The 25,659-nt window shown below is 47.8% G+C and overlaps 1 protein-coding gene across 1 annotated transcript in view; it reads right to left on the reverse strand.

Annotated features, from left to right (window-relative positions):
- Positions 1 to 306: 306 nt before the first annotated feature.
- The window catches only part of CDKAL1 (CDK5 regulatory subunit associated protein 1 like 1), a 790,924-nt gene continuing 765,571 nt past the window's right edge, over positions 307 to 25,659 (reverse strand). The window contains exon 15 of the transcript XR_006597455.1: positions 307 to 442. The gene's annotated coding sequence lies outside the window, so the exon portion shown is untranslated. The remainder of the gene's footprint in view (positions 443 to 25,659) is intronic.

Below are 25,659 nucleotides of genomic sequence, written 5' to 3' on the forward strand. Positions count from 1 at the left end.
TTCTCCCTACACCGGCAGGCAGGTAGGCCAGTGTCGTACACATTCATTTTTTCTATAAGGCAGTTGAGGCTCCCTAAGAACTTATCTGATGCCAACAGTTAGTAAGTCACAGAGTAGAAGATTCAGCCCCAGGCCTATCGTTTCAGAGTCCCAACACGTCTTGAAGCACACCAGTATGTTCCAGAATGTGTCTCTCCCTACTAATGCAGGTTATGTGAAGGAGGAATTCCGGAGTCGAATAAGTTTGGGAAACTCCACTTTAACGGAGGTTAAGGAGGCTTTTAGTGTTTATTATCAATTTCCAAGCGGGGATTACAACATGCTGAGTTTTCCAAACATAGTAGACGCCAGACCCCTTTTATTTTCCTGTCAAAGCAGCTCTTAGGACTCCATGCTTCTTGGATCAGCGTCTAGGAAATCCTTTACGAAGCATAAATGCAAGCTACAGAGAAGAAGACGTAAGAGAGAAGAAATGTCAGATGGGGAGTGGGACAGGGTGAGGCCCCGTGGCAGCCCGCTTCGGACAGACCTAGATTGTGATCAAACACGGGGGCAGCACAGAGATAACTGAACGAAACAGAACCCCCTGCACCCCGGACTCAAGCTCGGTGTAACCCAGGTAACCAAAAAAGTGAGGAGGGAAATGTAGTTGGCTTTTCCCACACCAGATGTGCCTTTGCTTTTTCTCCTCGCTGGGAGGGGTTACTAATCTGATTAGTCACCATCCAAGTTTATAACTGGGCCTCTTTTCCCTTGCCATCTCGTGAGTAGAGGGCACAGGACCCAGTCAAGATGCAGCATGGGATCTGGGTACAGGCCATAGTTTCTACAGAAATGCTCCTTTTTATGATGCCAGATGCCAGTTCCACTGAATACAATATTTCATTGAGCCAATCATAGAAGTGAGTGTTCCCTGAGAAAGGTTTTGATGATGTTTTAAAGGCATTTTGACTAGAAACCCAGGAACGTCTGAACCCCGTCTGCAAACACCACATTGCCCTCCAGGATTCTGGAAGGAGTGATACTAAAGGAACAATAAAGGGTAAGAATCCATATTAATGTTATTTTTTATTGCTATTAAAATTTTTTAATGTTTATTTTTGAGAGAGTGAGAGAGAGAGAGTGAGCGAGCATGAGCAGGGGAGGGGCAGAGACAGAGGGAGACACAGAATCCAAAGCAGGCTCCAGACTCTGAGCGGTCAGCACAGGGCTCAAACTCATGAACCACAAGATGATGACCTGAGCCAAAGTCCCATACCCAACTGACTGAGCCACCCAGGTGCCCCTCCAACTCTTTTAAAAATACTTATTTTTGAGAGAGAGAGAGAGAGAGAGAGCACGCACGCAAGTGGGTCAGGGTCAGAGAGAGAGGGAGACACGGAATCTGAGGCAGGCTCCAGGTTCTAAGCTGTCAGCATAGAGCTGGATACAGGGCTCAAACTCACAAACTGTGAAATCATGCCTTGAGCTGAAGTGAGACGCTCAACAGACTGAGTCACCCAGGAGCCCCCGTATTTATGTTCTTAACAATGGCACCAATGCTCCCAAATCCCCAGTGCTGACTTCCTCTGGTGAAACTAGGACTGGGGCCCACAGCCGAGGCTCACGGTCTAAGTGAGGGCTCTGCTCACCCTTTTCCATCAAATCCACTCAGATGTGTTTGTGAGGAGCTAGAGTTTAAAACATGGCAGGACCTGCCCTCACAGGGATCCTGGCTCAGTTTACCAGTGATGCTGCATGTAGTAAAAGAAGATGGGCAAGAGAGGGATGGCTTGCGAATTTCAGACCAGGGACAAGGAGACACAGGAGAGGGGAATGTGGCTTTCAAGTCTCACTGGAGCTTGTTGGCCGCACTGCCTACTGCAAGGCAGAGAAGTTAATACTTGTCACCAGACGCCCTCTGTCTCTTCATCTCCGGTCACCTCCCCAGGGAGTATTCTGGAATGCTGAGGACATCTCTCCCCTTCAGTCCTCAGGAGCACTATTCAACAAGCAGTCGATGAGGGTCTATGACTGCACAAAGGCAGAGAGTCACTGCCTCTCAAAGAGCACGTGGGAGAAGCGTGCTGGGAGGGGAGGCCCCACTGGGATGAGGAGTCCCTCGACGGAACGCGGGCAAGACGGCAAAAATACCCGCCCCCTCCTTTTGTGAACGGGTGCTCCTCATGCCTGGGGGTGCCCGATAAGGGCTTGCAATCCCCAGAGACCGCAGGGTCTCGTCGCAAGAAACATACAGAATACACACGACTTCTCTTCATGAGCAATGTGTGACCTCGCGCATCTATCTCAAAACGTCTCTGGAGCAAAGTGAAGTGTACCAAAGAAATAAATACATCTATGCCATTCAGTATAGCATATAATATTACAATAAGGCACCTACTTCTAAACATTTTGCTGTGGGCAATCAACCAGTTTGGGCTACTACAGTGGCAAGGTGGTGTGTCCCCTCCCCCGCAGAAGAGATGTCCGGGTCCTAATCCCCAGAACCCGGGACGGCGATCTTATCTGGGTTATTTAGACAGGTGCAGGTGGAATCTAAGCGATCAGCAGGACGCGGGGAGCCCAGCATCCTCCTACACCGCCATCTTCCCCAGGTCCCGGCGGTCTTATCTGAAAAGAGGGTCTTTGCAGACGGAAGTAAGTAGTGGATGTTGAGATGCAGAGATGGCTATGGGTTATCCAAGTGGGCCTTGAATCCAATGACAGTTGTCCTCAGGGAAGACACACAGACGAAAAGGTGATATGAACACGGGGGCAGAGATGAGAGGGATCTGAGTGCAACCGAGGCAAGCCAGCCGTCCCAGGAACCAGAAGAGGCGAAGGACAGATTCTCCCCCAGAGCCTCAGGGGAACACAGCCTCACGGACACCTTGCATTTGGACCGGTAGCCTCCAGAACCATAAAAGAATGAATTTCTGTGGTTTTAAGTCTCCAGATTGTGGTGATTTGCTATAGCAGGAACAGGAAAGGAATAAAAGTACTCATTTTTTAAACGCATTTTGTGTCATTTCAAATGTGTGTGCGCGCGTCTGTGTGTGAGAGAGAGATTCACTCATATAGGGCTTCTACAAGTCTATACCTCCCAGGATCAAGACCTCACAGGTGGCCCGTCACACAGACCCAGTCTCAGCCCCTCTCTTGGCTCTGGAACAGGCAAGAAGCATCCTCCTTGGCTGCCAAGTGCAGCACTGTGAGGTGGGAGAAAGATCTACAGGTGGAAAGGACGGGATCCTTCTCAGAGGGCCACCCGAAGGAGCTGGAGGTGGTCGCGAACGTTCACCAGGGACTCGACTTGTGTTTCAGAGAAAAAGTTAGGGTGACCCCACCACGCTCAGATTCGCCTTCCCTCTCTGCTCAGAACAGTTGGGGACACCTCGTTGACAGCTCCTTTCTGAGTCCTGAGATGGGGTTCCACTGAGCTGACTTATCTAGCGCAAACCTCCTCATCCCCTCGTCCCAGTCAATCTAGGGCGCTGTTACAATTGTGTCTCAGTTCACCACCTTGGAAGAAGTTGCTGTTTCACCCACAGTGGATTTTCGTCCCCCTTGAGAAACCACAGGGTGAGGGTAGAGCCTGGGTGAACCAAGGCAGACGGTTCAGTTGAGAAAATTATCTGGGTGCCCGACTTGCACAATTACATGGAAGGCTTTTTGTGTTTTAATCAGTGAGGCCAAAAGGCATAGCAGATTTGAAAGAAATGAAATGACCAAAAGGCACCTCCCCCCGGGGTTTGAATAAGCCCGTTTCAATTAAGTTTGTGACAGGAAGGCACTTGATTTTTTTCTAATAAACAGGTATCCAGCAAGAAGGCAGCTGTAAGCAAATTCTAGGAAGAAAGCAATGGGCAGTGTTCTCAGCAGTCACTTTTTGACTTTTAGGGTCTGGTGCTGTATTTTTCCATTACCAAAAAAATAAAAAAAAATAAAATAAATAAAGACTAGGCATAGAAAAAAAAGAAAAAAAAGGAAACTGGAAGTTACTGCCAAAACAGATCAGTTCCACCAAAAATGCACCAACGAGCACTCTTTTCCCTGCCCTGGAAATTATGTGGCTCTCTCCACCCTTCTAAATTACACTGTTCTGATATACTTTATTTTCCCACTAACTATACAGAGTGGAGATATTAGCTGATAACATGGCCTGTGCTACTTTTGGCAGAATGTGGGTTGTGTGTGTGTGTGTGTGTGTGTGTGTGTGTGTGTTTTCCAAGAGCACAACCAAGTTCTGGATCACAAGGCCTTCAGACATTATGGCCAGTATTTTTTTTTTTTTTTTTTCAAAACTGCGGTGCCTGACTCTTACAGCATACCACAGACGGGACCCAGAGGCTGCAGCAATAATCCATACATCATTGTTTCAAAGAAATCACAGCTGAAGGAGGGGTGCATTAATACCGCATTTGGATTTTACCCAATATGCGTGTGTCCCTCTATTTGTGGCAGGTGATATTCCATAAATCATAAATATTCCAGAGCCTTAGAGAAAAGAGTGACAGTGGCATCGGTTTCCAAGTTGAAAGCAACTATAGTGCTGATGTGAAAACAGCGGCCAACAGCCTCAGTGTTGGTCACGATTTGGGTTCAGGTCGGCCTGCAAAGAAACCCACCAACATGAGAACCCTGCCTGGTCCCGACACTTCCTTCCCACAGAAATGAGAGCGTACGACTCCTTAATGGTAGTTTCAAATAAAGGCAATAATTTGTTTCCAGCTGGTACAATTGTTTAATAAAATGCCGGCTGAGTCTCCCCAAGTAATATTCTCCTCTCCTCAGCAACAATGAAAATTACCCCATCTTGGGGACCACTAACTCAATCCATACAAAATGTTCTCGACTTGAAGTACCATAAGATTTTCAATGACAGTCATTTGCCATATGGAGGAATGAGAAAAAAAAGGTTTCGGAGATACATGGTAAACTGGAGAAGGAAAAAAAAAAATCTTAACAGAAGGCTGAAGCCATTTCGCTATTGTAATAATTATTCCGGTAATGTTTTAATCAAAGGAAGCAGCCTGTGTCCCTCCCCTCATCTATATTCAAGCCATCACACTTTGTAGGTGTTAATCTCCACGCCTTCAGGCTGTTACAAGGCAGCGGATATTGGCAGTCCCTGAACTGTAGAGGCCCGTATGATAACAGTACCTGGCACTGCCCTTAATTATCTCAATTATGTTAATATGTGTTGTTTGTCAACAGCTAGAAAGCGGACGAGACCTTTAGGCTGTTGGGAGAGATCGGTTTGTAGATGTAGGTTTGGGCGAGAAGGTTTCCTTTCTGCTAGGATTTCTCTCAACTTTTTAAAAAAGGATTTTATATTTATGAGAGTAAAAGAAGAAACTAAAAGATCACTCATAATCTCAGCTAGCACGCATTTCCTTAAAGTCATTCGTCCAATGTGGTTTCAGTAGTTTTTATTTCTTCTTCCGCCTAAGTGACCGAAAACAATATAAATATATAACAAACATAAATGAATGGATGGATGAATGAATGAGTACAACAAATGTTATATACACAGAATATAGGGGATAACTGATTTGTTTTCTAAATAAATAAATTTTAGCAATTAAATTTAATGCGATAGCCCAGTAGCACATACTTTTGAATGCAACAGGGAAGCATTGTGGGCTCTCCGTATAAAAGCAAACGATGCTATTCAATATTTAAAACCCTAAAACTAGCTGATCTTTTTTCAGAGCAGGATAGTGAAGCTTGTCCAATAAGCATCCTGGTCATTTTCCTAGTTTCCTGGCACAAACTACCGTAGAACCCAGCCTAGTCTACCCACCCAGAAACCACAGAAGTGAATTTGATTAATGGCAATTGAATTATTGTTAGTCACTGATGAAACACACACAAGGTATGTTCCCATATCAGCAAGGGAAGAGAGAAAGAAGTATGTGTTGGTTTTCTTTTCTTTTCTTTTCTTTCCTTTTCTTTTCTTTTCTTTTTTATTTGAGAGAGAGAGAGAGAGAGAGAGAGAGAGAGAGTGCACGATAGAGCAGGGGAGAGGGGTGGGGAGGGGGGAGAATTTTAAGCAGCCTCCATGCTTAGGAGGGGCTCAATCCTACCATCCCTGGGATCATGACCTGAGCCCAAACCAAGAGTCAGACGCTTAACCTGGGACGGAGCCACCCAGGTGCCCCAGAAGTGTGTGTTGTTTTCCTTAAGCCATATCCTCTTTATTACCTACCCTGAATTCAAGCGTTTGTGAGTGTTTCCCAAGCCACCTGGGCTGAGCACAGCCTAATCACTGGAGGGAGAGAAAGAGAGCAAGGGCTTGCCTGAATGTCTGGGTTCTAATTTCAATATCTGGAGCCACAGTCTCCTCATCTGCTGAAATAATGCTTATCAAACTGGTTGGTTTTTTTCATGTTTGTTTATTTCAGCAGGGAGAGAGACAGAGCAAGACAGAGACAGAACCCCAAGCAGGCTCCACACTGTCAGCGCAGACCCTGATGTGGGGCTCGATCCCACGAACTGTGGGATCATGACCTGAGCCAAAATCAAGTCGGATGCTTAACTGACTGAGCCACCCAGGCACCCCTTTCCCACCCCTTTTTAAAGCCAAATCCTGGGGCCCCTGGTGGCTCAGTCGCTCAAGCGTCGGACTTGATCTCGGCCCGGGTCACGAACTCACGGTCCGTGGGTTCGAGCCCCGCGTCGGGCTCTGTGCTGACAGCTCGGAGCCTGGAACCTGCTTCCGATTTTGGGTCCCCCTCTCTCTCTGCCCCTCCCCCACTCACCCTCTGTCTCTCCCTCTCTCTCTCAAAAATAAATACACATTAAAAAAATTAAACAAACAAAAGGCAAATCGTGCTTCTCCATTCTGAGTACTCTTATTTTCACTGAGATGCCGGGCATGCCAGCCTCCTAGAGTGAATTTTAGTGCAATGCATACAACACCCAAGATTTTCCACTGAGAAGCCACCTACCTCCTTGGTCCCGTGTTAGAATTTAATTCCATGGAGAAAGAAAAAAAATGGTCTCCTTCTTGCGAGAGGGGGTTTTCTGTTTTTTGTTTTCTCAAAACAACGCTGATGGGAAATGAGGCCAAACCCAGTGTAAGTTTGAGGTTTCTGCCTCAGAAGAACTGGAGAGAATTTAGTTTGCAGGGTCCCCGATCAGAGACAAGTTGACTGGGACAGTGGGCCTTTTCCTGCTTTGCAGCCAGGGTGAGCCCGTGCCATGGGGGTGGGAGGGAGCCGTGGTCCCCTTGTCGCTAGCAAGGCAGTGGAACCCGGGTTAGCGGGCCTTCCCAACAAGATATGAACAGGGGTAGCGTTCCCAGAGACAACAGAGAACACCCAGTGAAATTCGAGTTTCAGATAAACAACGAATACGTTTTTAGAATAAGTAATGCCCCAAATATCGCGAACTCTGGCCATCCTAAACTGTTGCCGCAGGAACCACAGCAGTCCTCCAACTCAGTCTTCATCTTATGTATGAGAAAGAGGAGGCCCGAGAGCTAAGGCTGCTTGTCCCCTAAACAGCCGCAGGTCCAGGAGTGCCCAAAGGAGCCGACTGTCCACCTCCAGCCATCTTATGACTGTTCTTTTTTAAAAAAAGGCATTGAATACACAGCACCCTCAATTTTTCTGTCTGTTCACATAAACCCAGGAAACTACTGAGCTGTGATTAGTGGTTTTGCTGTTTTTATACCGAAGCCTTTGTGTGTTTGTGGCCAACAGAAACAGCAAGCGCTAAAAGGTTAATTAGTGACCGTCTACACCTACCTCTGCTGACCACAGGAGGCAAGAACAGGAGGGGGCTTTGTCTAAGGTCAGTGATTTCACAGGATTTCCACCATGAGCTAACTTGAGACAATTTGGCCATCAAGCCAGAAAGGGGCACATTAGAGAGAAGAGAGGGGCAGACCAGGAATGGGCTTTTACCTCAGAATGGAGAATCGGGGGCACCCGGGTGGCTCAGTCGGTTAAGCGTCCGACTTGGGCTCAGATCATGATCTCATGATTTGTGGGATTGGGCTCCACGTCGGGCTCTGTGCTGACAGCTCAGAGCCTGGAACCTGCTTTGGATTCTGTGGGTCCCTCTCGCTCTGCCCCTTCCCCACTCGCACTCTGTGTCTCTCTCTCAAAAATAAAACAAAACAAAACGAAAAAGAACTGAGAATCCAAGTATATGTGTTTGGTCACAGTCCCACCCTTTTGACCTTCGTCCTTTGACCCCGATCTACGTGCCGACCCAAGGATGCCCTTGTCTCGTTCCCCTTGCACAGCTGGGGTACTTGTGGGTGCGCCCATCCCTCTGTACGCCTCCATTTCTTCTCTAAGATGGACCAGGGAGAGAGCGTTTGCACACAGATTTCTACCTCAAGGTCGAAGCATGCAACAAAAAGCCGCGTGGCACAGTTCGAGCTGGGTCTGAAAGAAGGCTGGAAGGCTCACCGTGCTTTAGGTGGATACAAGGGGATAGACGTGATACTCTAAGGCTTCCATTTCATGAATATAAACCAGTACTTTTTTTTTTTCCTTTTCCTTTCAAATATTTTCACCTTGTGCTATGAGACACTTGGTACACACAGAGCATTATAAAAAGAACGCTAGGAGACAAGCTTTGTCTCATCAGTTTTTCTCCCCACACTTCAGAGCTGGCCAAAACACTCTAGCTCTGTAATTGGCCGAGTCTCAATGCCTGCAAAGTGTTTTTGGAACTGATATTTATTGTACCCTCTTCTGCGACTTTCCTTTCACAGCTCACACGGCCCACCAAGGGACTTTCCCTTTCGCGTTCAGCAGTTAGCACCGAATCTCCCTGGCAAGGCTCTCGGTGACTGCACAATCTCACACCTGCCAGTGCTGGAAAGTTCTGGAAATAAGGGCTCTGTGCCAGACATTCCTTCGGAGCACTTCACCTCAGCCAGTTCCTCATTCTCCCGGCTGTTAGACAAGCAACCAACTTCTCGAACTTAGTTAAACTTTTTGCAGTGACAGTGCGCACGGAGCATATCCAAGATCCGAAGTGGATGCCAAGGTCCCCGGTTCTAACACTGGCTCTCACGCTGCCTTTCTTAATGCCTCCCTTTTTTATGTCATGCCTCACACTCTCCAGAGGGCCCTCGCATCTGTTCCTCCTTTGTTCTTGGTGTCGGTTCTGTAGGATGGAATGTGGAATGGGCAGGTTCAGATCAAGGGGCACATTCGGAGGGTTCACCTCGCGCCAGGCTCTGTGCCGGGCATTTTCGCGTAGTCTAGCTCATGTGATCCTGCTCGCAGTCCTGCAAGGTGGGCAAAAGGAAGGTACCCCCCATGCAGAGGAAAAAACTTGAGCATCGGAGAATGGGATGCCCCAGGGCTGAAAGTTGACCCTTTTCTGCACTATATATCCTCTGCTTTAAATTCTGTGCCTCCGTTACAATTCTCTCCCTAATTACAGTGAGCCTAAGAAATGGCACCTGCTCAAGTGAATGGCATCTTACTTGCATAGATGTGCACTCACGTTAGACTTAACAACAAAGACCACAACTTGTTACGCATGCCCATGCATGGCCTCTTTATTCCTGGACAAGGGAACTTTATTCCCTACCGGGCCCACTGGATGGATAAGGCTTCTCGAAGTTAGAGGAACAGTGCTGGATGCCTCTGCTCTGAGCTCTTGGAACCCCCTCAATCTTCTCTGCAGCATTTTATTAGTAATAAAACCGCTGATGTTAAAATTCTCTATGTTTAGTATTTTACCGAAGTAACACAATATGAGGTGTACGAGAAAAAAGCTAATCATCTACCCAATCCCATCTTCCCGCAGTAACCAGATTAAAACTGTGCTAGATATCTGTACACACATTTCCCCTTAATCAGATAAATACATAAGAGCTTATACTTATATTTGAGTTTGCTGGCTTTTCCCTGAAAGAGACTCATGCATTTTTCATTACTGTAAAACTCTTTGTGTCTTTCTTCTTCATGGCTTTTTGTTTTGTTTTGTTTTTTGGTTCATAATATATCACGGATATTCCTAAATCTAATTCTTCCCTAATTTCTTTATGCACACACACACACACACACACACACACACACACACACACTCACACACACACAATACCACCTAATGGGGATATCGTACAAGAAATCATGATCGCACTAAAATTCCCATGTAGTGGCTATACTGTAACTCCCTTTTGATCTGTTTCTGGCTTTTGCCACTGTGAGCAAAGGTGCCATGAACACTGTCGAATGTGCAGGGAAGGGATAAAAGCCCAATTTTTTCCTCTTCCCACTTAGGTGACTGTGGCCTGCTCACAAAAGTGATGGAAGACAGATTCACAGGAAAAGAGTTCACTTCACATGCACACAGGAGTTTTACAGGAAAAGAGGGAGAGGCACAGCAGTGGTTAAGGCCCCAGAGTGAATATACTATTTTAACAAAGGGCGATGAAGTGGGGAAAAATGACCGAAGGCGAAGGGGTTTGGGTTTCCCAAACGGTAAGCTGTGGGCGGCTACACATATGTGGAGACTAGTGGAAGACGGCGGTTAGGCTTGTTTATGTAGCATCAAGGAAACGCTGTCCCCAGTGACAAGGAGGGAGTATAAGGAGACCTCTACGGAGGGAACACGTACCCTGTTTTAGGAGAGAAAGGGAGGGCAGGGTTGCTTCCGTGACTCCTCAAACTCAAAATAATGCTTCTGTCACAGTGGCATATTTTGGGGATGGCATACTCTGATCTTGTTCAGACGTATGTTCTTAAACACAATTTCTATGGCATAAATCCGCCCCCCCCCCCCACCGCCGACCGCCGACCGCAGTGTTGAGTTAAAAGTATATGTGCATTTTATATTTATAGATGTGGTCAGATTACTGCCCTGGAAGGCTGTAATAATTCACCTTTCACCCAGCAAATGTGAATCTGTAAGCACCCCAGTCTTCCACATCCTGGCTGGCTTTGGTGTTTGTTGGTTAGTTCGGGTCAACCTGATGGACGGAAAGTGGCACCTCCTTGTGATTTCAGTTTGCATTTTGTTCCCTACCAGGGAAGACTGAACGTCTTTTCACATGTCTATTAACCATTTGAAGTTGCTTTCTCTGAGCTGCCTCTAATTGTTCACCCGGTCTCCCTCTCTCCCTGGGGTGTAAGCTCCACTACAGCGGGTCCCAAGTATGTCTTGGTATTCTGATATTTCTTTCCGGCTCCTAAGAGAGTTGCTGGCAAATAGTAAGCACAAAATAAAGAGTCGCTTAATGAATTAGTGAATAATCCTTCTACCTAGCATTTCTTCTCATAGGAACTATATTAAAGAAATAATAATGGCTCTATATAAGGCTAAAGTCATGAAAATATTCATTACAGGACTGTTTATAACTGGAAATAAAATAGGTAATGATATTTGATAGAGAAGGAAAGTAATAATAATGACTTTTATTTAGTGTAAACTCTTAGGTAGTAGGATAAAAGTTTTTTTATATAATTTATCCTGTTTAATCCTACTATAGTGCATTTTAAAAAGCTACTGCAACACTGCATGCATAATAAAATCCTAATTGTTTAAAGAAATGCTTCTGTATGCATAAATAACTGGAAAGATTCATGCTGTTGGCAGTAGTTTATTTGTGTGATTAAAAAACAACATATTATTTTTATTTTTGTTTTGCCTACACCTACTTTTACCTAAGTCTTCTCCACTTCCTGCAAGAAGAAAAAGCATGTAAGAAAAGCTAACCCTTAATGATACTCTAGTATGTAGTGCTTTCTTCTTGGTCTTTTTAATAAGGTGCTGTATGTATACAGACATATGCATAATATACATTATTATATGTAATAAAGTATATATAAGTATATACACACAAAATAATATATATCATATATTACAAAGTGTATATATATTCTAAATATATCTGTATACTCATAGACACCTCTCTTCAAACACCCATATATAAATATATATGTATATAAAGGCCAAATAAAGTGTTATAATAAAAAACTAAAGCTGATAAATACCCAATGAAATAGCTCATTGGCCATCTCATTTTTCCTAGATAATATATGTCCTGGGGCTTGCTTCCCCATGAATGAGGTATATTTGTCTCCTCAGTCTTTTAGGGTCGGCTCGAAGGGCCATTAATCATCCTGTCTGGAGCTCAGAGAGAACCCTCTGGAAACAGGAACAGGCCCATCCAGCCTCAGCAGCAGTGATGGAGGTGCCCAGCCACTGCAACGGAACTGGGCACAGGCATGAACGTGATGATGAAGAAGGTCATTTCCTGCCTCACTGGCCCGCACTGCAGGTGAGGTCCCCACGCGCCCCACTCACACCCTCAAAGCAGATCTATCCCCTCATGTCACACGAAAGCGAATGAGGTTTTCCTCCCGGTGGAAATCAAGACTGGGATCCAGACAGCAGAACTGAAATGAATAGTGAGCACTACAACATGAAAACCAAGAAGCAATTGACAATTATACACAAGGAATCTTTCTCTTTAGAGGGAAAAACACCCCAAAACCAAACATAAATAAATCAGAAAAAAAGCCTACTCTAGTACTTTCAAGCGTTTCACCCAAAGTTCCCTTTCTGGGGAGCAGTGACTTCAACGGAAGCTGCTGTGAGCAAACCTCCCCATTCCCTGTCCCCAACCTTGGGCTGGTTGATTTCAGTTACCTTTAAGGACCTCGTGGGCATGAAGCAAAGCCCAGACCCTGTCCAGAGGCTCAAGGAAACGTGGGTGGAGACAGTGCAAAGGACCCAGGTCAATCCCCAAAGAATCCAAGTAAAAGCAGTAACGTAAGTATGGGAACTGATCAAACCCTATCTTCCTTCATAGCCTCTAGGTCAGCGAGACTCTGCCCCCAACCGTCCTGCTGTGCATGTTTCTGATAGTTCAATGACAAGATACCCTGGCCTCTTCTGTGAACCACAGTCAGTGTCAGTGGAAATCAGCCAGGAGGGGGGGTATTCCCACATGTCCTTACTGATCCGCATAAACTAACTACAGCTCCCTTGACCCAGGTAGTTATTCCTAGAGAGGCAGGTCCTCAGCTGGACAAGGAGGGGCAGAGCCGAGCTGGTGTCAGGTGCCCATGAGCTCCGAATGGCTATCGTCTCTTCTCCTTTGCGGCTTAGCCCTTCTCTTCCTTATCCCGAGTGTGTTTATTTGCCCTTCTACACCTGACCTGACAGGGAGCCTCGCCTGTTCCTGACTCCCTGGGCACCGCGCTGCAGAGGCACGAAACCTCCCTCCTGGCCACAGAGGGAAAGTGCCAGAAGTCAGGGAGGGGGAGGGGAGGCAGGCACAGAAGCAGACGGCCCAGTCCCAGAGGATATCTGGGGAGGCGGCTGAACCAGCACACAGAACCCCCTTCAGTCGCTGCGAGAGAAAATAGAGAGATTCTGTCTGGAGCATCGTCGGCTCACGAAAGCCCACGATTCAGCTTCTCGGCAGGTCTGGGAGCCAGCTGGGTTCCCGCTGGAAGTCTCAGCTCTGCCAGAGAGGGAGCACTGAACCACAGAAATCCGCAATGACTATCTGCTGCGAACGAGGGCTCTTTTTGGGGATGTTGGAGAACTGGTTGTGAAAACATTCGCAGGTGGCAGGTGTCGGTCGAGGGGAGGCCTGGGTCCCCTCCCGGCTCTTCCACTGGCTGCGGGGTCCACACTGGGGCGTCCCCAGCCTCCCTGTGCTCCCTATGGAAGGACTAAAGGAGTAAATGGAGTTAAAATGCTGGAAATCCTGCCTGGCGCCACGTATTTTCCATTATTGCCTATTTTTTAATACTTTAGGGCACAGAATGGATGAAGACTGATTAAAACACAAAAACACCTCCCTCCCATGTCCCCTGAACCTGAAACTTGAACAAACTAGTTTCGGGGTTCAAGTGGGGCCGGCTACTTGAAGAAGTCTAGGTACTAGGACTTTTCAAAGTGAGCTGAGAAAATGAGAAGAGAAACAAGGACTCCTCAAAGACGCAAAGAAGAGGGAACACGTAGATGTCAAAATGCACGACGGCCTCCTCCCGTCCAACACACAGTGCGGGCGGAGAGACGCGACCGTGGTCAGCTAGCTGACAGCCTTTCAAGTCCACCTGAGAGGCCGAATTCCTTCGTAGCAATTATTCCCATGGTGTTTTCTCTGCGTACAGAAAAAACTCCCGGAGCACTGAATTTTCAGATGCAGAAACCTCAGGGACTTCTCACGCGTTTCTCAAAGCTGCGGCTGGAGCGAAGCATCACCGTGAGGTGCGTGGGGACCAGTACATATCTGGGCCTGGGTTTTCTTCCCCATATGAAGACAGTTTTATCTTGTCCAAGTCTTCACTCGCCTGGCAGGCATAGACAGAGATTCAAGTTCGGATTCCTGTTTCCCGCTTTTCTTCCTAGAGCACGTGGCCCCCTGCCTTCTTTTGGACTCTTTGACTTCAGATGTTGAGCATTTCGGGGGGGGGGGGGCTTTGCCAAAAGTATTTTGTTCTCACGCAGAGCACCAAAAATAGCTGCATTTCGAAAATGACCCAACTGTTAGGTTTCTGATTTTTGAATCCCTCCAACCGGTTTAAAAGAAAATGCTGCCATTTGAAATAATCACCTGAATCTCCTGAGCAGCTTTACGTCATGATAGGCAATTAAACGGATCCCCGGCTTCGCCAAGGCCATCTGTGTGTGTGGGTACCACGTAAGCAGCAGAGTGGAGCCAGAGGTAGTAAGAGGAGGACACGTGCAGGTGTAAGCGAGGTCTCTTCCCCGAGACCGTATCTCCAGGGAGCTCTGATAACATCCCCACGACTCTTGTCAGCATGATGTGTCCAGCACAGTTTTGCTGAGACTCGAGGCCTTTTGTGACGGCAAGACCACGTGGGCTCGGACCCCACCCTTGCTTTCTCACATTTAAGAAGTTAGAAGAAAACGGAGGTAGAGAACATTACTTCTAAGACATAAACTTTCTTTTCCACGACTATTTAGAGCAGAGCGGGTGCCTGAGAACACAGCCAGTGGGGGAGGGGGGAGGCTACCGTCATGGGATCACCCTGGTACCAAGGAGAACAAAGGGGTCATCGGGCCCCTGAGCATCGACATCTACTGGACCTGGTGACTTTGAGGCACAGAACGGATGGCCAAGAAGAGGAACCACAATGCACGTCGGCAGAAAAGAATGCTGCAGCCTCAAATACATACCCTGATCGAACACAGCTTTTGACTTGGAATCACTTCACTTACCAACCTGACAATTCCTTCTGACGGAATAAAAAAGGCTGGTGAGGAAATCGGAACAGACCTGCGCGAGGCTAGGCAACAGGCGAGCGAGCTCTGTAACTTTAGTGCGTGCGGTACCTGTGGTGACGCCCAGTGCCTTGCGAGAGCTGGGTGACAGACCTCCCTGGAGGCCCTCCGGCAGCAGACGTGAAGAAAGACGAGCGGTCATGGCAACCGAGGGCAAATCCACTGCTACTCTCTTGAGAGCAGCCAGGAAATGAGTTTCAGGAAAGGCAGTGGCTGAGGGTTACGGGCAAGGAATGTACATGAGGTTCAGACAAAACAGGCAGGAGGCGAATGGACGCGGACGAACCCAGGACGGGAGTTGAGAGCATCTACACGAAACTCGAGGATCCTTCTAGACTTCACGGGTGGAAAGGCGTCATGTAAGGAGCTTGAGCCAGGTTGGGGGTGAGGGATGAAGACAGAACAAAAGATCATAATCATGGACTCCAGAGCAGCGGACGGTGAGCTAACTCAGAGCAAGGTCAGGAGAGAATGCTGTGTTAATGTGGGAGATGCCTCTCCAGAAAGGACCTATTTTATACCCAAGCCAGTGGTTGTAAGAGGAAAACTCACCCTCAGATCTGTTTCTAAGCTGAGCGCCCGGAATCATATCCCGGTGGATAACTTACACTTCTGTATTCCCCATTCCATTCTACACATTGCACTTTAGAGGGTTCCAAGATTATATCCGAAAGAGGAAAATCCTTTGGGTTCTGGCCCTAGAATCTACTAGAAGAAAATAGAGAGAATTTTTGTTAAATTTCAGGCATAAACAGAGATGAGAATCTGTCTCTTAGGAGTGATGGCATGGATGGTGTGGAAGAGAAGGTTTTCTCAGATTCTCAGAAGATGCTTTTAGATCCACGGAAGAGAAACAGTCAAATGTGGATGTTCCTGACAGCATCTCACAGCTTTACTTGGGAGAAATGTTAGCAATGTTTTCTGAAATTTGGAGAATTTTCAAATTTATATTCTGTAGCTTTTTTATATATCTGTATATAAAGCTATATTCTGTAGTGCTGGAATATTACTCGTCTACCTTGTAAAAAACGTTACACTTTGGCTGCATGAGGTGCCAGGCTGCAGCGGAGGCACCTTTGGGAGGTCCCAGGACAAGTTCCATTATTTATTAGCTACGCGACATTGGGGAAAAATCGCTCCAACTCTCCAGCCTTCAGTTTTCCATCTGTAAGCGGAGGGTGACGATACTATCTTATGGAAATCATCGGGAGGGATGTGGATCAAGTCGGATGCAAGAAGGTGTTAAAAGGATTTAAGAACATAGTATGGAGCTTCAGCGGCATAGCAGATGAACCTGATGTCGCCTGGGACGACGGTTACGGAGAGACCCAAACGTTGGGTGAAACAGAACATTGCAAGATGTAGAGGAAAATAAGGGAAACTGCTGGGTGCCAGAGACGAAAGAAACCTAAGCCCTCAGGGGAGTACACACGAGCTGAGGAGAAGCAGCGCCCGGAGTCTCCACGGGATGGGTTTCCAGTGGCCATGAGGTAAGAGGTGGAGGCTTTGCCCGCAGAAGGTGATGGGGGATAACGTCCTGGGTGAAGCGCCACTGCCGCCTTTCAAGGGGCTGTATTCATTTGCCCAAGCTGCCATCACCAAACACCACAGAGCGGGTGGCATATGGGAAATTGATTTTGTCATAGTTCTGGACGCTGAAAGGCTGAGATCAAGGTGCTGGCAGATTGGGAGTCTCCCGAGGCCTCTCTCTTGGGTCCTCACGGGGACTGTCCTCTGGGTGTGTGCATCCCGGGTGTCTCTTCTTACAAAGGACACCACTCGCGTTGCACTACGATGGCATTGAACCTTAACTGCTTCTTTAAAGCCTTCCCTCCAAACACAGTCCTATCCGGGGGCTCAATGGATGAATTCTGGGCGACACAACAGAGTCCATGACAAAAAAGCTCTATGTGTCAGGGAGGCAATAAGAAAGCTTGAGAAAACTTGTCATTTTATCAGGGCCCTTGGTGGGAAGGGGCACAGATCACCAGTAAGAAATAAAAGCCCAACCTTGCAGCAGGTACTGGTGTGGGCTTTGAACCCATCATCCCTACACGTAAAGTAAGAAACTACTATAACGTGCTGGTCTAGGGGCACTGAAGTTTCTGGAACCCCACCCGAAACTTAAAAAACAAACAAACAAAAACAAACCCATCCCAGAACAACTAATTGGAACAAAAATTTTACAAGTCAGGCCGTAACACACATTTTTTTTTAATCCTGCTGAAAAATGAATTCATTAAAAATATATACCTAGGGTGGCTGGCTGGCTCAGTTGGCAAAGCAGATGACTCTTGATCTTTATATATGATATACATACACACTACACAAAGAAAGTATGAGACACACACTATACAATACACACACCACACAAAGAAAGTACGAGACACCAAATTGCATCAAATACAATAGACCAATCATTCTCAAGGTGTGTTCCCTGGACCAGCAGCACTCCATCACCTCGGAACGTGGTAGATGTACAAATTCCTCGGGTCCCATCCAGACCGGCTGAATTCAAAACCTTGTGAGTGGGGCCCAGGGATCTGTATTTTCACAAGCCCTCCAGGGGATGCTGCTGGCTGATGAAGGGCGGTGAGCACCGACGCAGGGGGATGGGCACCCCGGTGGCTGCGGAAGGTGGCACTCCCAGACAGCAGCCCCGCCTGGTCCCCAGGAGCTGCCAGCCTAGACCGCCAAACACACCGTCACTCCCCCACCCCGCCCTGCCTTCCCCCGTCAGCCTACGTTTACAGTCCGGGTCACTTGCCTGTCTTCCGGGAGGGATTTGCCCCAGCTCACTAGACTCCCCTGTGCTCTCCTCAGGGCTTGGCGCAGAGCTGGTACTCAGCACATTTTTTTATTGAATGAAAGAAAAAATGAGAGCTGCAGATGGCACTGGGCTATGTGTTTTGTTTTTGTTTTAAATGTTTATTTATTTTGAGAGAGAGAGAGAGCACAGGGGAGGGGCAGAAAGAGAGAGGGAGGCAGAGAGAATCCCAACCAGGCTCCATGCTGTTAGCCCAGAGCCCGATGCGGGGCTTGAACCCACGAACGGTGAGATCATGACCTGAGCCGAAACCAAGAGTCAGACGCTTAACAGACTGAGCCACCCAGGTGCCTGTTTTCTTTAAAAACAAAAACAAGAACAACAAAGACAACAACAAAAACCCCTTGAATCCAACATTTGGTATTTAAAATGGGGACAGTAGGCTGCTACCCCCAACATGGCCGTGTGTAGAGAGACAGCGTATCAGTGGGACGAAGAAAGCCGACTTGGCAGAAGGATCCTGAATTCACCCTCTTGGGCTGTCTAAACAAAGTACCATGGTTGGGGGGCTTAAATGACAGAAATGTGTTCTCTCACAGCCCTAGAGGCTGGAAGGCCAAGATCAAGGTGTCCGTAGGGCTGTTTCCTCCTGGGGAGGTGTCTCAGACTCCTCCCCCAGTCCCTGGTGCCTCAGGCATTTCTTGGCTTCCTGGAGGTATTCACCCTCTGTCTTCACATCGTCTTCCCTCTTTAGGTGTTTCTGTCTCTTCCCATGGCATTCTTTTTATGAGGGCACCAGTCATGGGGACTCCCCCTCCCCCGGATCGTGACAGTTAATTACACCTGAACTGGCCCTTTTCTCAAAGAAGGTTGCCTCGTGAGGAAATGAGGGTTAGAACTTCAACGTACGAATTTAGGGGGACAGAACTCAACCCACAACAGACACATTCAGCATACTATGTAAAATTTTAAATTACATAAAAGTTTTAAAATACAAAACAATGCAGTGTATAATTTATGGGCATATAAATGCTTAGTGGAAGTATAAAAACATGTGTGGGAGAAAAAAAAACCACCTTCAGCATGGTGCGTCCCTCCAGGGAGGGAGAAAAAGGAGTGAATGGGTACCTAGAGGGATCTGGAAAGGGGATTTGACTGTATTCTGCACCATTCAATTCTTTCATAATATGAACCAAAGGCAGTTCAGTGTTAACATTTGCTAATGTCAGTTGGGGGTATTATTTTATTCTCTGCATTTTTTTTTTTCACATCTGAAATATTTCCAAGTATTTGTTTGAGAAAGTAGCATCAGGGAAGAAGCATCCCTTGCTGTGATGAACACGATGTTAAGACAGACTCACATGCAAGGCAGTATCGACCCCGTGCAGGCGAAGACAACTTGAAGGGACAAATGGGAGGGCTTGGAACGAAGATCCGGGCCAGACTGCAGGAGGTGGGACGGGCCCCCCCCGTCAGGCCGCGAGTCCCAGGACATGGAGGACCAGGCAGGTGCATACAGGGGAGCCCCAGGGGAGCCAGGTCCGGAGACGCTACCCAGACAGAGGAGCACCCGAGATTCAAACTTGCTGCCGGTGGTAACTCATGCTGGTGCAGGAACAGGAAGTGTAATCTGTGAAGCAGGGCTGGACTAGAAAGTTTGCCACAGAATTCTAGAGCGAGAATGCCACAATTTCCCAACTGAGGCTTGGAAAGCGAACGACCACAGTTTAGCACAGGCCCCCAAGCAACCGGGGTCTGGGGAGGGCGGGGTATTAGCCTTGACCCCTCTCTGCCTAACATGGAAGAGCCCATGTTCTCCAGGCTTGTAGCTGGGGGCTTTACAAGCACCATCTCATTTAATCTTACCCCATGAAGGTGGTACTATTATTTCCTTGTTACAGACAAAGACGCTGAGGCCGGACAAAGGGACACAGCTCGTCAGGGCCGCAAGGCCAGTAGGTGGCAAAACAGGAATCCAATCCCGGGGCGGTCGGATCCAGAACCCGCAATCTCTTTCCTGTGTTTCACTCCCATCAGAAATACCTGCCTGACTCTGTGGCTCGTGCTGGACGTACAGCACTGAGTTTAAGTCCGATGAGGTCTCTGTGTTCACGGCACTCGTGTTCTCGAAAGGAGCTGGCCACCCCCACCTTAAGTAGCATATGCAGGATGAGAGGCTTTTGGAGAACACGCCCCAGTAACCTTGGCCTGACATTTTTTCGTCAAGCGGGGGAGGAGGGGAGTTTGAGGGAGGAAGTGTAATCAAGAGGTCGTACAGGCACGGGGTCCTGCTACGTGGAAAGGCCGGGATTTCTAAAAGATACTTCTAATCGCTTTTGATGTGACAGGACTCTAACGATGACCTTTGAGCTAAGAGGAAGAGAAGGAGGCCCATCCCGACCGGATGCCCACTGACAGGGAGGCCCTGGTCTGGCCGAGGTGCACAGTGACTATGATTCCAGCCCGGGGAGAAAAAAAAAAAAGTCAATTCAAAAATTGCTTGTTCATGTCATGGTAAATCCTTAATGCTTTTAATGAAAATTCTGCTCCTTCATGAAATATTTTCTATTTTAAAGAAGAATAGCAAATTAATACAGCATTTCCAATAGCCTTTAAGTCAGGTTTAATTGGGGCAATTCCCTCCAGTGAATCGAAAGATGACATTTGTCTTCATTGCCTGGGTGGAATGTTAAACTGGAAGCAGGGATGAAATGTCAAGGTAAAATAATGCTGATAATTATTCTGAATGTTACATTCCCCTTGACCTTGGAATTTAAAGGGCCAAGATGAAGGCTTTTTGTCAAAAGTCAAGAAGTCATCTAGAGACGCTGCTGACATTTATGATTAATGTAATCTGGGATTATTAGGGGAGAAATGCAGAATATGATTAGCTTCTAGTATCTCGGTAATTCATTTTTATATCATTATAGAAACCGTATAGTATATGGACGTGAAAAGAGCTGACATGCTGTGGATAATCCTAATCTCTAGGAATTTAAAAGGGAAACCTCTAAAGATAAGTAAGACTTTTTAATTAAAGCAGCAGTGACCAAATAATTAAATTTATAGGTCTGTAGGAAAAGAGGGAAGAAAATGACCCCCATCTAGGGCAAGATAATGATTTCCTCTGCATAAAACACATGTACACACAAAAGAAATCAAGCCCCTATCTGCTGGGGCCTGTCGCTTCAGAGAATTTTCTGGTTCATTTGCAGTGACAAGAGAAAGTGCAGCTCCGGGAAGGCTCCCCCGGCACTGTGCCCTGAGCTGGCAACTCAAGCGGCCCCTGAAAAATGAGACTCTGGGTGACAGCGAGGCACCTAATGGGAAAGAGGGCTCCCTGTGTTTGTTGAGGGAAAATGCAGCTCCCGTTTTAAACAAGGCGTTTGGTCCAAAGCTCGAGCTGGGAGAAGTGCAAAGGTGCGGAGGAAGCCCCACTTGGTGACCGGGCTTTCCTGCCCCTCCGCCCAGCCCAATACATCTCAATTCTTCCTGTCCCCTCTTCTGGCTCAGCCTGAAGCAGGAATGCGGGGTGGGGTGGGGTGGACGGGATGGAGTCTTAGAAAGAAGAAAATAAATAAATAAGAAAGACTCACATATAAACTAAAAACAGGGGCGCCTGGGTGGCGCAGTCGGTTAAGCGTCCGACTTCAGCCAGGTCACGATCTCGCGGTCCGTGAGTTCGAGCCCCGCGTCGGGCTCTGGGCTGATGGCTCGGAGCCTGGAGCCTGTTTCCGATTCTGTGTCTCCCTCTCTCTCTGCCCCTCCCCCCGTTCATGCTCTGTCTCTCTCTGTCCCAAAAATAAATAAACGTTGAAAAAAAAATTTAAAAAAATAATAATAAACTAAAAACAAAGCATGATGGGGAATAAAAAGGGCTTTTGAGAGAGAAGGAGAAGATAGTTCCATTCCCTGAAGCTGTATGCCACACAGTCATGGAATCCTAGACTTGGAACATACGTCCAAACGGCGTATATGCACGTGACGGATAATACGTGACGTGTAAGGCGGTCATTTATTTCCTCCGTGGTTCTTTCCCCTGCCAGGGACAGATGAGGGGTAGTGAGGTGAGGAAAGGCGAGGAGGTGATAGAGCCAGAGAAGGGCATGGAAGGGAGAGGGAGGAGAAGCGGGGGCACAACAGAGAGAGGCCCGCATGCAGGAGCTTTTGTTGCGTCCTAGGACCGCGGGGGCGCCGCGGACAGTTTGTGATCCGCTTTCTGGTAACCGGAAGCGGATTGCCTGGTTTCAAGTCTCTGTCTCCAGGTGTGGCCAGCGGGGCCCCAGGCCTGGTAGGTTTCTATGGGGGTGCGCAGATCAATACGCCCCACGTGTGAGAGCTGCGGGGGCCAGGGCAAGGCTCGCTCTTCTGTGGGTCTGTGCCCTCCGCCTCACCCCACGGACACTTGGCATCCTCCTGATAAATAATATTTCAGGGGAAGTTAAGACAGAGCTGTTTGAAAAGGAATCACGTGAGCATTTCTTACGTTGTATTGGAGCTCCCTGTGAAGACGAATGAATGGACTTGCAAGATCCCAAGAAGGTTGAGACAATGGTGATGGAAAATCCCACTGAATATGGGGGCGCCTGGGTGGCTCAGTCGGTTAAGGGTCCAACTCTTGGGTTTGGCTTGGGTCATACCTCACAGTTCGTGGGTTTGAGCCCCACATCGGGCTCTGTGCCAAGAGTGCAGGGCCTGCTTGGGATTCTCTCTCTCTCACTCTTTCTCTGCCCCTCCCCACCCTCGCTCTCAAAATAAACTTTTTAAAAAATTAAAAAAGAAAAGAAAAGAAAAGAAAATCCCGCTGATTCGATCTAACCAACACGAGGACCTGAGAAACCTTTGAAGCATCTGAAACGAGACAATAATCACGGTGTATTCTACTCGGCCCAACCCCCTAGATGTTGCAGTCTTAAATATGCACGCTTTAAATGGACATCACCAGCACCTTCAAAAAAGCACAGTCATGGTCCAAGCTGAAAGAGGCAAGTGGGAAAAGCCTCCAAGTGCCACAATTCGCGGTGGCCAACAGGCAGATGGGGGCTGCAACGGTGACCACTAAAACCTCAGAAGTAGCTTCATTTCATTTCAACAAACCTTCTCTGTGGACCCCGTGCAGACACTGTTCCAGGACCTGAAACATGGCGGGGAGTAAGCCACGGTGCTCGCTGTGCTCGCGGTCTAATGGAGGAGACGGACAAGCAAACCGACCACGAACGGGTGGTACAGGCATCAACACACAGTGCTAAGGGGTGTGGAGGAGCCACCCCCACCCACTATGTCCCACCACTGGGTGGGAGGAAGGGGGGATCGAGTTCCCCGAGGAGGTAACTCTTAAACTGAAGTTTCTAAGAAGGAACAGGAGTTGGCCAGGACGAGGAGGAGGGGATGTCTGAGTGGGTGTTGGGGCAGCTAGGCTGTGGGGGTGCCCCAGCGGCAATCCCCACCACAGGGAGACGATGCACGAAGACCACTTCTCCGTAAATGGCACCGCTGTCCACCCAGTGGCTCAAGCTAAAACCCGTGGAGTCACCTTGATCCCTTTCTTTCCCTCACTGCCCGTAGCTAACCATGGAGCCCTGTTGACTTTACTCCAAAATATGTCCCAAATCCATCTAGTTCTTTCTCTAGGCTGCTTCCTAGCAGAAGCCCTGTCCTTTCCCCTCTGGACTCTGCAGTGGCTTCCTAACTTGTTATGAGCTGAATTGTGTCCTCGGCCCCCACTCCACCCTCTAATTCATATACGGAAACCCGAACCCTCAGTATATCATAATGTAACTACACTTAGAAATGAAGCCTTAATTACGTAAGTTAAATGAGGCCATTCGGGGGCTCTAATCCAATGTGACTGGTGTCTTCACAAGAAGAGATTAAGACACACGAAGAGATACCAGGGGTACAAACGTAGAGGAAGGACCACGTGAAGACTCAAGGAGAAGGTGGCCGTCCGCAAGCCAAGGAGAAGCCTCAGGAGAAACCAGCCGTCTGACAACTCAGTCTTGACTTCCAGCCTCCAGGACTATGAGAAGTAACTTTCTGTTGTTTAAGCCACTCAGTCCGCTTATTTTGTTATAAACCGCCTGAGCAGACCAGCACACCTGTCTTCCTGCCTCCACTCAGGCCTCCTAAGATCCACTGTCGGGCAGCTAGACCATCCCACACCGCCACCTGGTTTAAAAATCTCCAGCGGCTTCCCTTACATTTAGAATAAAACACAAACTCCCTGTCCTGGTTCAAGAGGCGCTCCGGGTAAGCTGATGTCCTTCCAATTTCAGATTAAATGTCATTTCCTGGGGCGCCTGGGTGGCTCAGTTGTTAAGCATCCGACTTTGGCTCGGGTCACGATTTCGCGGTTTGTGAGTTCAAGCCCCGCGTCAGGCTCTGCAGAGCCTGGAGTCCGTTTCAGATTCTGCGCCTCCTTTTCTCTCTGACCCTCCCCCCTCACACTGTGTGTGTGTGTGTGTGTGTGTGTGTGTGTGTCTGTGTGTGTGTGAAAAATAAACATTAAAAAAATTATTTTAAATGTCATTTCCTCAGAGAGGCCTTCCCTGGTCCCTGGTATATGTGCTTTCTTTTCTTCATAGCATCCATCACTATCTGGTAGTTTCTTGTTTATGCAGTAGTTTATTTCTGTGCATCCTACTGGAATGTAAGCTCGTCCCTCTCCCTCCGGAACTTTTATCTGTCACATCCTGTCTCTTAAGCTCAGAACACAGAAGACGCTCAAATATTGTTTTGATGAATGAACGAGAGCAGAGTGCATGACCTGTTAGAGAAATGCAGGTAGTTCAAGGACAGGGGAAAGAGAAGGGCCTGGAGAGGTAGACAGGAGCCAGGATACAAAACATCTTAGATGAGCAGGATGCCAGCAATATCATGGCTGAACAGAACTGATACCCCCCACTCACACCCAACACCTCTGTACGTTCTGGTCAATGTCTCCTTAATTGCTATGGAATAATTATATAGTCACAGACTGTTTTATAAAAGGGCTAAAGAGCCCCACGAAGAGGGACCCAAATCTTGTCCACAACTGGGGATCAACAGCCACTAACATGGTTGATGGATCCTGGGAATGGATCAGGGCTGGAGCTGGCAGATGACACAGGAACAGACAGCCACCGACAGAAAATCACCAAGCCAAAAATGAACCTGGAGGAATGGGCTAAAGAAGGTGACTGATTGTGCGTGACAAAAGGTGGAGGTCAGGATGCAGGGTAAGGTTCACATTTGCAGCATCCCTACCTGTCCCAGAATATCTGTGTGCTATGGAGGGGAAGAGGGCTTTAAAGGAAAGCGGCAAATTTTTCTCACTAAGGACTGGTTCCTCTGCAGCGGTCCTTTCCTCTCAAAGAGATGGGCGCTTCCAGCGGGAGAAAGAGTGAGAGCCAGAGATGGGAAACAAAGGGTATTTGTGGGGTAAAGTCCCTCAGCAATGGAGAGTCAAGGTGAGCCATGACAGCCCTTCTCAGAGACCTGGAGATGTCAACAGAGACAGGACTGACCAGCAGAGAATCACAGCTGGAAGGGAGGAAGGCAGAGTGGTGGCACTGGGTCCACGTGAAGCGTCTTCCTCCTGCCGGTGACTGGGAGAAATGGAACTCTGGGGACCCCACTGAAGACTCAAGTTTATAAAGCCAACAGGTTTGAGCTTTTGGACTTCAGGGAAC

Source organism: Felis catus, chromosome B2, assembly GCF_018350175.1.
Source record: "Felis catus isolate Fca126 chromosome B2, F.catus_Fca126_mat1.0, whole genome shotgun sequence".
In the NCBI taxonomy this organism is placed as follows: domain Eukaryota; kingdom Metazoa; phylum Chordata; class Mammalia; order Carnivora; family Felidae; genus Felis; species Felis catus.